Raw genomic sequence first — 11,576 nt, 5'->3', positions numbered from 1 at the left:
ATTTTCCTGAGGTGTTTGAGGTCTTTGAGTGCTGACATGATCCAATGAAGGTCCGGTGTGAAGGTCCGGTGGAAGGTCCAACGTCATTTGATAGATGTTTCATCATTTGTTCCCAAAAGTTGGGGGGTTCTAGCCAACTATGCTTCTGTAATTGAATTCAGTGCCCATGTTCTCGTAGTTGGGTCGTTGTGGTCGGGTGAATTACGGACGATATGGTTGCTCGAATTGGGACATTGAATCGATTTGGAAGCGAATCAATGGTTCCTGGGGTGTACTATAGTCAAACAATGGTTGGAAGTTATGGCGATGGAATGTTTGAGTGGTCATTGGTGGGGGGCTACGATGACATGAATTGTATGAATCATCTGGGTTATAGACTGTTGTGGTGGCTGCATATGGTTATTGGTGGGTAGGGTTTGATTCTTGGTTTTGAGGTTAGGTGTGTAACATAAATGAGTTGCGAGGTTGGATGTTTGGTTGTTAGGTGTATATGGCAGGTTGGTGGTGTGAGGTTGGTCGTTGGGTTTGGGTGGTTTGACATTGTTCTTAGACGAGGACTTGTTGTTGGGCGTATGATGACGAAGCTAGTTGTCGTGGATCAATCAAATACCTTGGCTCAGACACAAATTGTGGCATTGTAACCGACCTAAACCATGTCATATACTGTTGAGTTGGTCTAGCACCCTGTATGACTGGTTTGTTTAAGATGTGTTATCGTCGATTCCTCCAATGACGATACATCTCTTTTGCGAAGTCTCTTCAGTCGGAATAATTCCATTGGGCGTCGACTCTTTTTTTATGTCAATCTCCCAAACACGTCGGAGGTTCAGGAATTTGTTGTTGCACGCGGAACTGCAGTTTTACCCAGTCACTCTAGTGCATCTCCATAGTAGTGAACCGGATAATTGGTATTTTTGTTGTCCAAACTACATCACCATCATGGTTAACCTGATGATCAAGACCTAAAAAGAAGATTAGCACAGGTTAATACAATGAATATTTCTCACACAGTAACGAGCCAAAACTCTTGTGTGTTTACAAAGAATATACACAGAAAATATTTACTAAGCAAAAAGCGTGTGTATGTTCAGTAGCGTGAGCGTTATCAAAGAATTAGCAAAGAGTTAGCTACTTCTTCTAATCTTCAAGTCTCCTTTATATAGCCATATAAAAGATCCGTTGGAGGGTAGAATTGGAATATTGAAATGTAGTTGTCTCTTTCATAACGGTTTACATACAAGCGACAAAATGGTACAATGATACTATCCTTAACCCATAAAATTAGGGAAGTTGAGGAAAGGGTGATCTTGTACTGTGTACTATTTTCTGACGCAAAACATTTTGATCATATCTTTTAATCTTGAGAGGCTTCTGATAAAATAATGTTTAAGCATGCTTAGAAGGATAAAGAGACAAGTTGACAGAATCTTCATAACCTTGGTCTTCAGAGTCTTGACACAGTTCCTCAGAACCTGGTCTTCAGAGTCTTCAGATCTTGTTCTTCAGAATCTTCAGAACTTGAGCGCAAAATCTTGAAGGCAGACAAACCTTCGGAGGCTCTAACAATCAAAGTCACAGTCAGAAGCTTTAGCACGAACATTCATCAGAGTTGTTGTCTAAGATCTTTCTAGAACTTGACAACATCTTGTAAAGCACTTGTACCTCCTCAGAGTTCGAGTGTGTTGATTCTAGAATCTTATGATGTCACACGTCATTGCTTCAGATTCAGAACCTGTTAGCAAAAGCTACGCACTAGATAAAAACCATTAATATACAAAATTATTCTCTAATAAACAATGCATTTTTATCATCAAAACAAAAGGCCAGATGCATACCCAAATCTTGTTCCAACACTATGATTTTCCTCTAAAGTCATCTTCTTCAGCTCAGAATTTTCAAGCATACATACTCTACCTCGAAACCTCAGCACTTCATGCCCATCCACTTTAAAATTACTTTCTTCATTTAGGTTCACTGAAGACAATAAATCTACCAGCTTCACACCTAGTTTCTGATTCTACCTAATTTAATTAAGGAATTTATTATTCACCTTCAACATACACAACATCACACGTCCTAGTGTCAGTTCACAAACATACTCATATCTCTAGACTGCTCAATGAGATCCGACTCTCTAATCACCAACGCCGACATATATAGAGAGTTTTGACTCAAAGCATCAACCACAACATTAGCTTCACCTGGATGATAATTTAAGCCAAAATCATAGTCCTTTAGAAATTCCAACCATCTTCTCTGCCTCATATTTAACTCCTTTTGGTCAAACAAATACTTTAAACTCTTATGGTCGCTAAAGACTTAGAATCTTGAACCATAAAGATAATGACTAGGATAATTCCTCTCATGTACCCTCAATTATCGTGAAACATAAGCCACCATTTTACCATATTGCATCAACATACCGTCCAAACCCACTATAGAAGCGTCACAATATACTACAAACAGTTCATGAGGATCTGGAAAAACTAAAATTGGAATTGTAGTCAACTTCTTTTTTAACTCTCTAAAGCTCTCTTCACGATGAATATCCCACACATAGGCCTAAACCTTTCGAGTCAATTGAGTTAATAGAAGGGCTAAATTTCAGAACCCTTCGATAAACATGCGATACTAACTTGCCAACCCCAGGAAACTTCTGATCTCTGTAACGATTTAGGGCCCTCCCATTGTAGCACTATGTCTACTTTGGATGGATCCACTGCAACGCCATTACCAGAAATGACGTGCCCGGGGAAACTCACATATTTCAACTATAACTCACACTTTGATAACTTCACAAATAACTTATTCTCTTTTAACACTTGTAATACAATTCTCAAATGCTTTGCATGTTCTTCATTTGGTTTAGAATAAATCAGAATATAGCCAATAAAGACTACGACAAACTGATCAGGATAAGGATGAAAAATGTGATTCATATACTCCATGAACACACCAGGTGCATTCAACACTCCGAAAGGCATCACTGAGTATTCGTAATGACTGTATCGAGTTCTAAACATTGTTTTCTGAATATCTTCATCCTTAAATGAAATTTGATGGTATCCTGACCTTAAATAAATTTTTCTAAACACACGAGCTCCTACCAGTTGGTCCATCAAATCATCGATTCTCGAATGTGGATACTTGTTCTAATCGTCACTTTATTCAACTGCCGATAATCAACGCATAGTTGCATACTACCATCCTTCTTCTTTACCAACAACACTGGAGCTCCCCGAGGTGACACACTTAGTATGATAAATTTATTTTCAAGTAAGTCTTCTAACTGATTCTTCAGTTCTCCCAACTTTGATGCTAACATTATGTATGGTGCCATAGAAACGGGTATAGTACCAGGAATAAAATCAACAGCAAACTCCATCTCTTTCTTGCGGTAAATTCTAAATATCATCTGGAAACACCTCTGGAAACTCACATACCACCGGTAACCCTTCAACTAATGTTTGACTCTCAACGGACAAGGAAGCAAACATTACAAACACTTTAGTTTCATCTTTCAACAACTCTTCCAATTGACTAGCAGATATGAAAGTAGCTTCTTCTTCATCATCAGAAGTAAGAAATTGTACTGACTTGTTGTAGAAATTGATATGAACGTGGTTGAATTTCAACCAGTTCATCCCCATAATGACATCAAGATCACTTAGTAACAGACAAATTAAGTCCACAACAGAGTCTCTACCATAGATTTACAGAGGACAATTAAAGCAGATTAAAGAAGTAGTCACTGACCCATTAGTTAGTGTATCGATAACTAGTTCATTACTCAAAGTAGACACTACAAGACCCAATCTTTTCACATAGTCAACAGAAATAAATGAGTGTGTCACACACGTGTCAATAATGGTAATCAAAGGAGTGTTGTAAATGTAACATTTACCTCAAATCAACCTGTCAGAACTGGTAGTCTGAGATTCTTCCAGGGAAAACACTTTCGTTCCAAACCGAGCTTTCTTTGGATTTTGACTGTTGGTGTGGATGTGACCAGATTCCCCACAGTTGTAACAAGTTGGCACATTAGTCTTGTAATCAGTAATAAGGTGTTCTCGCTTCCCATACTTGAAACACTTCTTTTCATCACTCTTGCATTCATTGGCGCGATGTCCTGCACTACCACACCTATAGCATTTGATAGGAGCATGAGTCCCTCCCCCACTTGGCTTCTTACCCTCTAAAACCTTCTATTTTCCTTTGCCAACAGGACCACTATACGATTTCCATGATTCGGTTGCTTTCCCATATTCTCACTTGGACTTTTATAATGAGCAGATCGAGCCCTGATGTCATCATCATAAATCCTACATTTGTTCACCAATTCTGGAAGCTGGAAAATCTATTGATAATCAATCCCCTACTTGATCTCAGAGCGCAATCCATTCTCGAACTTAATCCATTCCTCGAACTTGGGAGCATACTCATCAATGGTAGAATTCACTTATTTTAGCCCCAGTCCCTGGCGTGTATTGTCCCACAAATCATCAACCTCTTCTACCAGCATATGTGTACCAAATTGCACTTCGCGTGCTTCAGTACACGCCATAACACTAAAAATATTTTCAATGTCCTTCAGCCAAGCCCCCGCCCCATCCGAATCATATATTCCTTTGAAGGTAGGTGGATTATTCTTTTAAAACTTTCACAAGTTGTAGAACTTATCATTCCCACCATTCTAATTGTTCTGCACAACTTGAGCCAATACTTGCAAAATAACATGAGGTACATCTCCAACTACTCAGTTACTTGATTGTTTGTACTCTGAGGGAGCACAAAGTCAACAAACACAAAAGGGGTTATAAATTCATTCATATAATAAACGATGTATAATAATTAAGAGAGTAATATTTATAGACACAAATCACATTCATTCACAATCACATCTCACCATAACAAATGCACCAGCACATCATAATTACAATGCAATGAGACCCGACAACATTACACGATACATGTGATACCAATTATCATAGATGGTTCATCACACGAACCTAATTTCCCCTTTGGAATCCCGAACTCCCCTTTCTGAGTTCCAGATAAGTCTTTCGTTCCCTTCGGATCTATGACTTATCTCCTTCAACATCTCAACAAAATATGCATGATATGGTAATAATGCAATTAACATAATAATTATAATAATATTTAGTGACCTGCAATCGGTCACACAATTGCAACCATGCATAACGTAATCCACAATTCTGGACTACCACCAATATAATCAAACACACTCTCCCAAACATTTATAACACATCAAATAATTTGTCAATACGGACCTCGTCCATATTCGTCACATCATACACTTCTTTTTCACCTACTATAGACCTCTGATAAAATCGTTAAAAATATTTTATCCCTAAAACAAAGTTATAGTTTCTATTTCAGCTGCCTAATGCTTTAAACCCTGTCCCAAAATAATTTATGAGTTGAAAATTATGATCAAAATCTTGCACGAAGGCGTTACCAAAAAGTTGTTGTTTTTCTGAAATTTCCAGCACGATTTTCATCTTCTCCAACCCCAAAAACGTCCATGAAATCATCACCAAAAATATTTCATGGTTTTAAACTCAATCATAAACATAAAAATACCTATCACTATTTATATTCATATAATATCACCAATAAATTCACAATTTCATACCCTAACATCATAATCATCATCCCAAACCCTTAATAATACAACAAACATAAAATTCAGCAACAAATCAAAATTTATCATCAAACAAATACCAATTGCTATAGTGACAATAATTACAATTTATTTCTCACAATCATGGTCACAAATCAAGAACAATCATAACATGACATAAGACCAAACTAAGAAGGTAACGACCACTCACTACCCTCTCATGATTAGACACCTTTATAGGAATAGTTCACCCCCTTACCTTAGAATTTTAAGCTCTAAGCTCTTCTACAATAGTGATTATCTTCTTCCTACCATTGTCTCTTTCCATAACTCACCATTTTCCAATTCTTTCGCGTACACTCCAAACTTTCTATTCTTTTATCACCTTCTTATTAGTAGACCAACTAAATCCCTTATTTTTAATTTATTTTTAAATCTTATTATTACTATAATATTAAATCAAACTAAAAAATCAAATACTAATATATATATATATATATATATATATATATATTTCATTAGACCAATTACCTAATAAAATAATAATAAAAGTAAGGGTAATGCTAATTTGTGCTATAGGGACCCAAGTTAAGAAACCCATTTATAGAAAATTTGTATTGAAAACAACAATTAAAAAATTAAATTTTATATTTTTAATATAATCAATACACAATTATTTCTTTATTTAGTTCTTAACTTGGCCCTTAGAGGACAAGTTAGTATTACCCTAAAAGTAATATTATCTTTATATTATTATTATTATTTTAAATAAATATTAACTTATTTAATAGTAATACTATTAATCTCATTGTTTTTAACACCCCCTACTTCTCGTTAATTACTATCACACTCCTCGTTTAAAATTCTACGAAGTAATATTTTAGGGACACTACCGCATACTCAAGGCTCCACTACTACCGCAAACATTCAAAATATATACTCTCTCTAATCTAAAATAAGAGTCTTTTTATATTTTTATTGTAATATTAATTAATTTTTATCAATTTTATCCCTAATAAATATTATCTACACTATTTTCAAGATATTATATTATATTATATTTGTATAATAATCAATATTAAGGACAATTTTGTAAAATTTGTTAAATTTAATTATTTAACCATTATTTTTTTTAATCTATGTGCAACAATCTTAAAAAAAATATTTTAAGACGGAGAGAGTTTAATATAATTAAATTTTTCTATAAAATTAGATAATTCAAATGAAACATTACCATAGCAGCTAGATATTATGTTTCCATTTTACAAATTCATATTCAACTTAATAGAAACCAAGATAGAGTTGTAACCGGACGACAGAACCATCAAGATAGAGTTTCAATGTGATAAGAGATATATAAACTCTTATCAGAGTGAAACTCTTCACCCTATGATGGACTTTTTGATGGGATAAGGATTGAATTATTTAATGTCTATGGTATATATTTCATTATAATTTTCCTCAATCCTTTAATAACCTATATATTTTGGTGGTTGTTGATCATGTTTCCAAGTGTGTTAGAGGATCTAGTATCCATTACCAATGATGCCAATTATTAGTTGATTGATGATATTTTGACCAAATTTGGAGAGAACAAAAACTTTCCACAAGGTGTGGTTGAATTGTTCTACTACAAATTTTAGTGTCACTGCATATGTAATAAATTCTTTAAACCCTTCCTTAAAATGTAGTTTAGGTTCTCTTTTTCAAAAATATTTTCTCATATACCATTTAACTATAGTATTCCATTTTCTGCTTGTTCAAAAACATTAACTTTTAATTTAATTATTTTCTATTTGTGACAACGTCACTTAGGCGTGACAATTAGATCCATTAAGACAAAATCAATTTAATACATCCATCAAAAAATTCATCCAATTCATCAATTACATAAAAATGAAGTTAATGGATTGATCTAATCCATCCATTTATAAACATGGATTGATCCAATCCATCCAACCCATTTTAATAATCCAATGGATTTTTTATCTAATTTTTTTTTTAAATTCAAATATTAAAAAAAAAATTGAAAAACAAAAGATAAATATTTTTTTTCGAAAAAAAATCAATCTTTTTTTGAAAAATAAAAAATATTTTTTTTTTGAAAATAAAAAAAACAATTTTTTTCAAAAATTTAAAAATCACTTTTTTTTAAAATATCAAAATTTGATTTTATTTTCAAAAAATTTATTCTTTTACGAATATAAAAAAGTTGTTTTTTTTTGAAAAAAAAACAATTTTTAAATTATTTTTTTCGAAAATACAAAAATATATTGTTTTTTGAAAAAAAACTGATATTATTTTATTAAAAAAATTGAAAAAAATAAATTTTTCAAAAAAATAAGTGATTTTTTTCAAAAAAAAAATCATCCACTAAAAATATGATAATGGATGGATTGGATGAATTTTATTTTTAATGGATGGATTGGATTGAATATTTTTAAAAAACTTTTAGTGGATTGTTAATGGACTAATGGATTTTTTTTATCAATCCATTAACTATCCAATCCATATCCATTCAATCCATTCATTTTGTCATCCCTAACGTCACTTCAAAAAGGAACTTTGATTTTTTAGACAATAACAAATCAATAATAACATAATTTAATAAAAGATAATGTTAACATGTGCTTAAGTTAAGAAAAATCTCTAAGAACATATGTTAAGAAAAAAATTAAAAGAAAGTTTGTATTACAAAAATGAAAAAATTAATTATTAATTTTAAGAAAATATTTTTATATTTAACTCTAATTTTCAAGAAAACAATTTTACATTTAACTCTAATTTGTACTCTTGAAGTATATATTAGCATTACCCTTTAATAAAAATAACATTAAACCTGTTAGAATTTTTTAATATTCATTTACTAACGCATATTAATAAGAGCTTTTCCCAACTAATTTTTTAACTTAATTTATTGTCAATTGTTTTAAAATATATTTATTAACACATCTAATAATAACAATTATAATTTTTTTATTAAAAAAAAACAATCATAACTGAAATTAATTATTATATTGAAAAAGTTTTACACAATCTTCCATTGATTAAAATAAAATTCAAAATCTCGGAAAACAACATTTCTAAATATTCTTTCATTTTCTTCGAAGATTTTTCTAGATTTTTGAAGTTAATATTTGTCCTCCTAGAACTCCCAACATCAAGAAGATTTTTTGGTGTCTTCCTATTCCGAGATGAACAAAGTGCAACTGTGGTGGACCTTTCAATGTCTCTGAATTCTGTTGGTGGTGCTGGTGGAATGTTTAGAAGCCACTCGGAGATTTTCGTTTTCGGCTTTGCAAAGAAAATTGAGTCAAACTCTTCTTTTTTTTCTTTTGAAGTAGCAACCGTCATATGGATTATGCAATTCATAAGGGTTGAATAAAAATAAAAACAAATATAATTTGCCAAAGAAAAAAAATAGAGATTCTAATCACATAGCAATCCAGCATTTTCATGGCATCCGTGTAGCCGAACACAAGTTTCATTTTTTCACTTAACTTAACTCGCAAGTCAGACTTGATCATCATCAGGACCCGCCTGAATCTATGCCAAGGTTCGATTCATTCCATTTCAATTTTCAATTTTTCCTTTTCATATCGTACGTAAGGTTCCGATTTCATAGAGTTACACACGATATAACCGAAGATGGATTTGTGTAAAGCGGGATTTGACATACCCTTTTATTAATACATTACTAGTATAACTTATAAGCAGTTATTCAATGATTTACCATTTTCCCTTTGATTCTTTTTGGTGTTTTTTTTCCATGTAAGACGCGGCTAAAATGAGGTTAATCGAGATCTGTAGGATTGTCATGGAGGCATATGAGACATAGAATTCTTATTTGTGAGAACCATCTTGATTGTCTGATAGATAGATATGCTTCTTTTTAGTGTGTTAAGGTTTATTCCCCGACGCTGGTTACATGCCTGCTTTCCAAAAATATTATTGCTTAATACTTTTAGTTCGTATGTGTTTCTTTCAATCCACCGAAAAATCATATATTTTTTCTTTCATTTCCCAATATATTCTGATTGGAATATAATGCACCAACAATGTATGCTATCTTTAGTTTTGGTTCAATTTTTCTAATTTATTGATTTGGTTTATTTGAATTGTTTGAGTGTCATCCTCATTCAACCTACCAAGTATAAAGTCCTTGACACCCCTCGCAATAGAGCTTCATTCATTTATTAGAACATTTGAACTCTCATTTTAGTCACACACTGTGACAGAAAAAATACAATATCTAAATAGATTGATTACTCAAATAAGTATATGAATTAAGTTGATTTCAATTTAAACCAATAGAATATGATATACACTTAGTTATTCCATAATCTTTGTCTATATTGAACCTATTATTTTACTGTCATTTTCATGATTCAAAAGTGATTGATACAGGTTCTTTACATAATAGAATTGAGACGATGTCTGATATTCATTAATACAAACAGAATTATAATATAGAGGATAACACACAAATCACACATAATAACACTAGAATAATTTCTCTAAACTCCTTACTTCTAGGTTTAACAAACGACTACCTAAGTTTGAAAGACTAAAGAGAAACCAACACAATCATCTAGTTCCTAGAAACAAGACTTTATTTAGTGCATAAACAAGACCTTACAATACACATTACAGAAATTAAAAACATGGGAACAACATGAATATTTTTTACGAATGACACAGACATCGACTAACCGATATGAACTAGTTTCATTTTATTTATTTGGTGGCGTGTGGTGGGCTTGGCACCCACAAGACATGCTTAACAGGGAAGAAATGGCACAATGGAGCTTCTCCGGACTTTATTCCAAGTAGTTCAAATATAAAATGATTAGGATTCATGTCAGATGTGTCCAAGTGGTAAATTCCTAAAGCATCCATAATGTATCCATATTCACCCTTTAGAAGAACTTTGAAGATCTTACTCCCTATGTCTAGGTAGTGGCAATAGTAAAGAGCATATGGGTAAGGCCTAGGGTGACATGCTACCCATTTAGGAGCATAGATATCCTTTCCTCTCGATAATTCATACATCCCTTATCATATATGGAACACTATCTTTGAGATTATGAAGTAATTAGGATGATTATAAATTATTTTATATTGATAGTAGATTTATGAACACATTTAATAGTAACTATTATAATACTTTGTAATTTGCATCAATAACAAAAACAATTTCTCCCTCCATCCTATAATAATAAGTGATCTAGTTCAACATTTCATATAAATTAAGAGTCATGGGAGGATTTATCCTTTTCAACTCAGGTATCTTTCAACCATTCATCAAGGTATACTTGGTTTGAATCAGGGATGGCTTTGGCATTCTAAGCTCTGGTATCTTTCAATCATCCATCAAGGTAAACTTGGTTGGAATCAAGGTTGGATTTTGCATTCTCGACTCGAGTATCTTTCAACCATCCATCAAGTTAACTTGGTTTGAATCAGGGTTGGCTTTGGCTTTCTCGACTCTAGTATCTTTCAACCACCCATCAAAGTAAACTTGGTTAGAATCAGGATTGGCTTTAGCTTTCTCAGCTCTGGTATCTTTCAACCACCCATCAAGGTAAACTTGGTTGGAGTCAGGATTGACTTTTTCTTTCTCAGCTCGGGTATCTTTTAGCCATCCATCAAGGTAAACTTGGTTGGAGTCAGGGTTGGATTTTTCTTTCTCACCTCGGGTATATTTCAACCATCCATCAAGGTAAACTTGGTTAGAGTCAGGGTTGTGTTTTTCTTTCCCACCTCGGGTATCTTTCAACCATCCATCAATATAAATTTGATTGGAGTCAGGGTAGGATTTTTCTTTCCCACCTCGGGTATCTTTCAACCATCCATCAAGGTAAACTTGGTTGGAGTCAGGGTTGGATTTTTCTTTCTCTCCTCAGGCATCTTTCAACCATCCATCAAGGTA

The sequence above is a fragment of the Lathyrus oleraceus genome, chromosome 5, assembly GCF_024323335.1.
Source record: "Lathyrus oleraceus cultivar Zhongwan6 chromosome 5, CAAS_Psat_ZW6_1.0, whole genome shotgun sequence".
NCBI lineage: Eukaryota > Viridiplantae > Streptophyta > Magnoliopsida > Fabales > Fabaceae > Lathyrus > Lathyrus oleraceus.
This window is presented reverse-complemented; position numbering follows the sequence as displayed.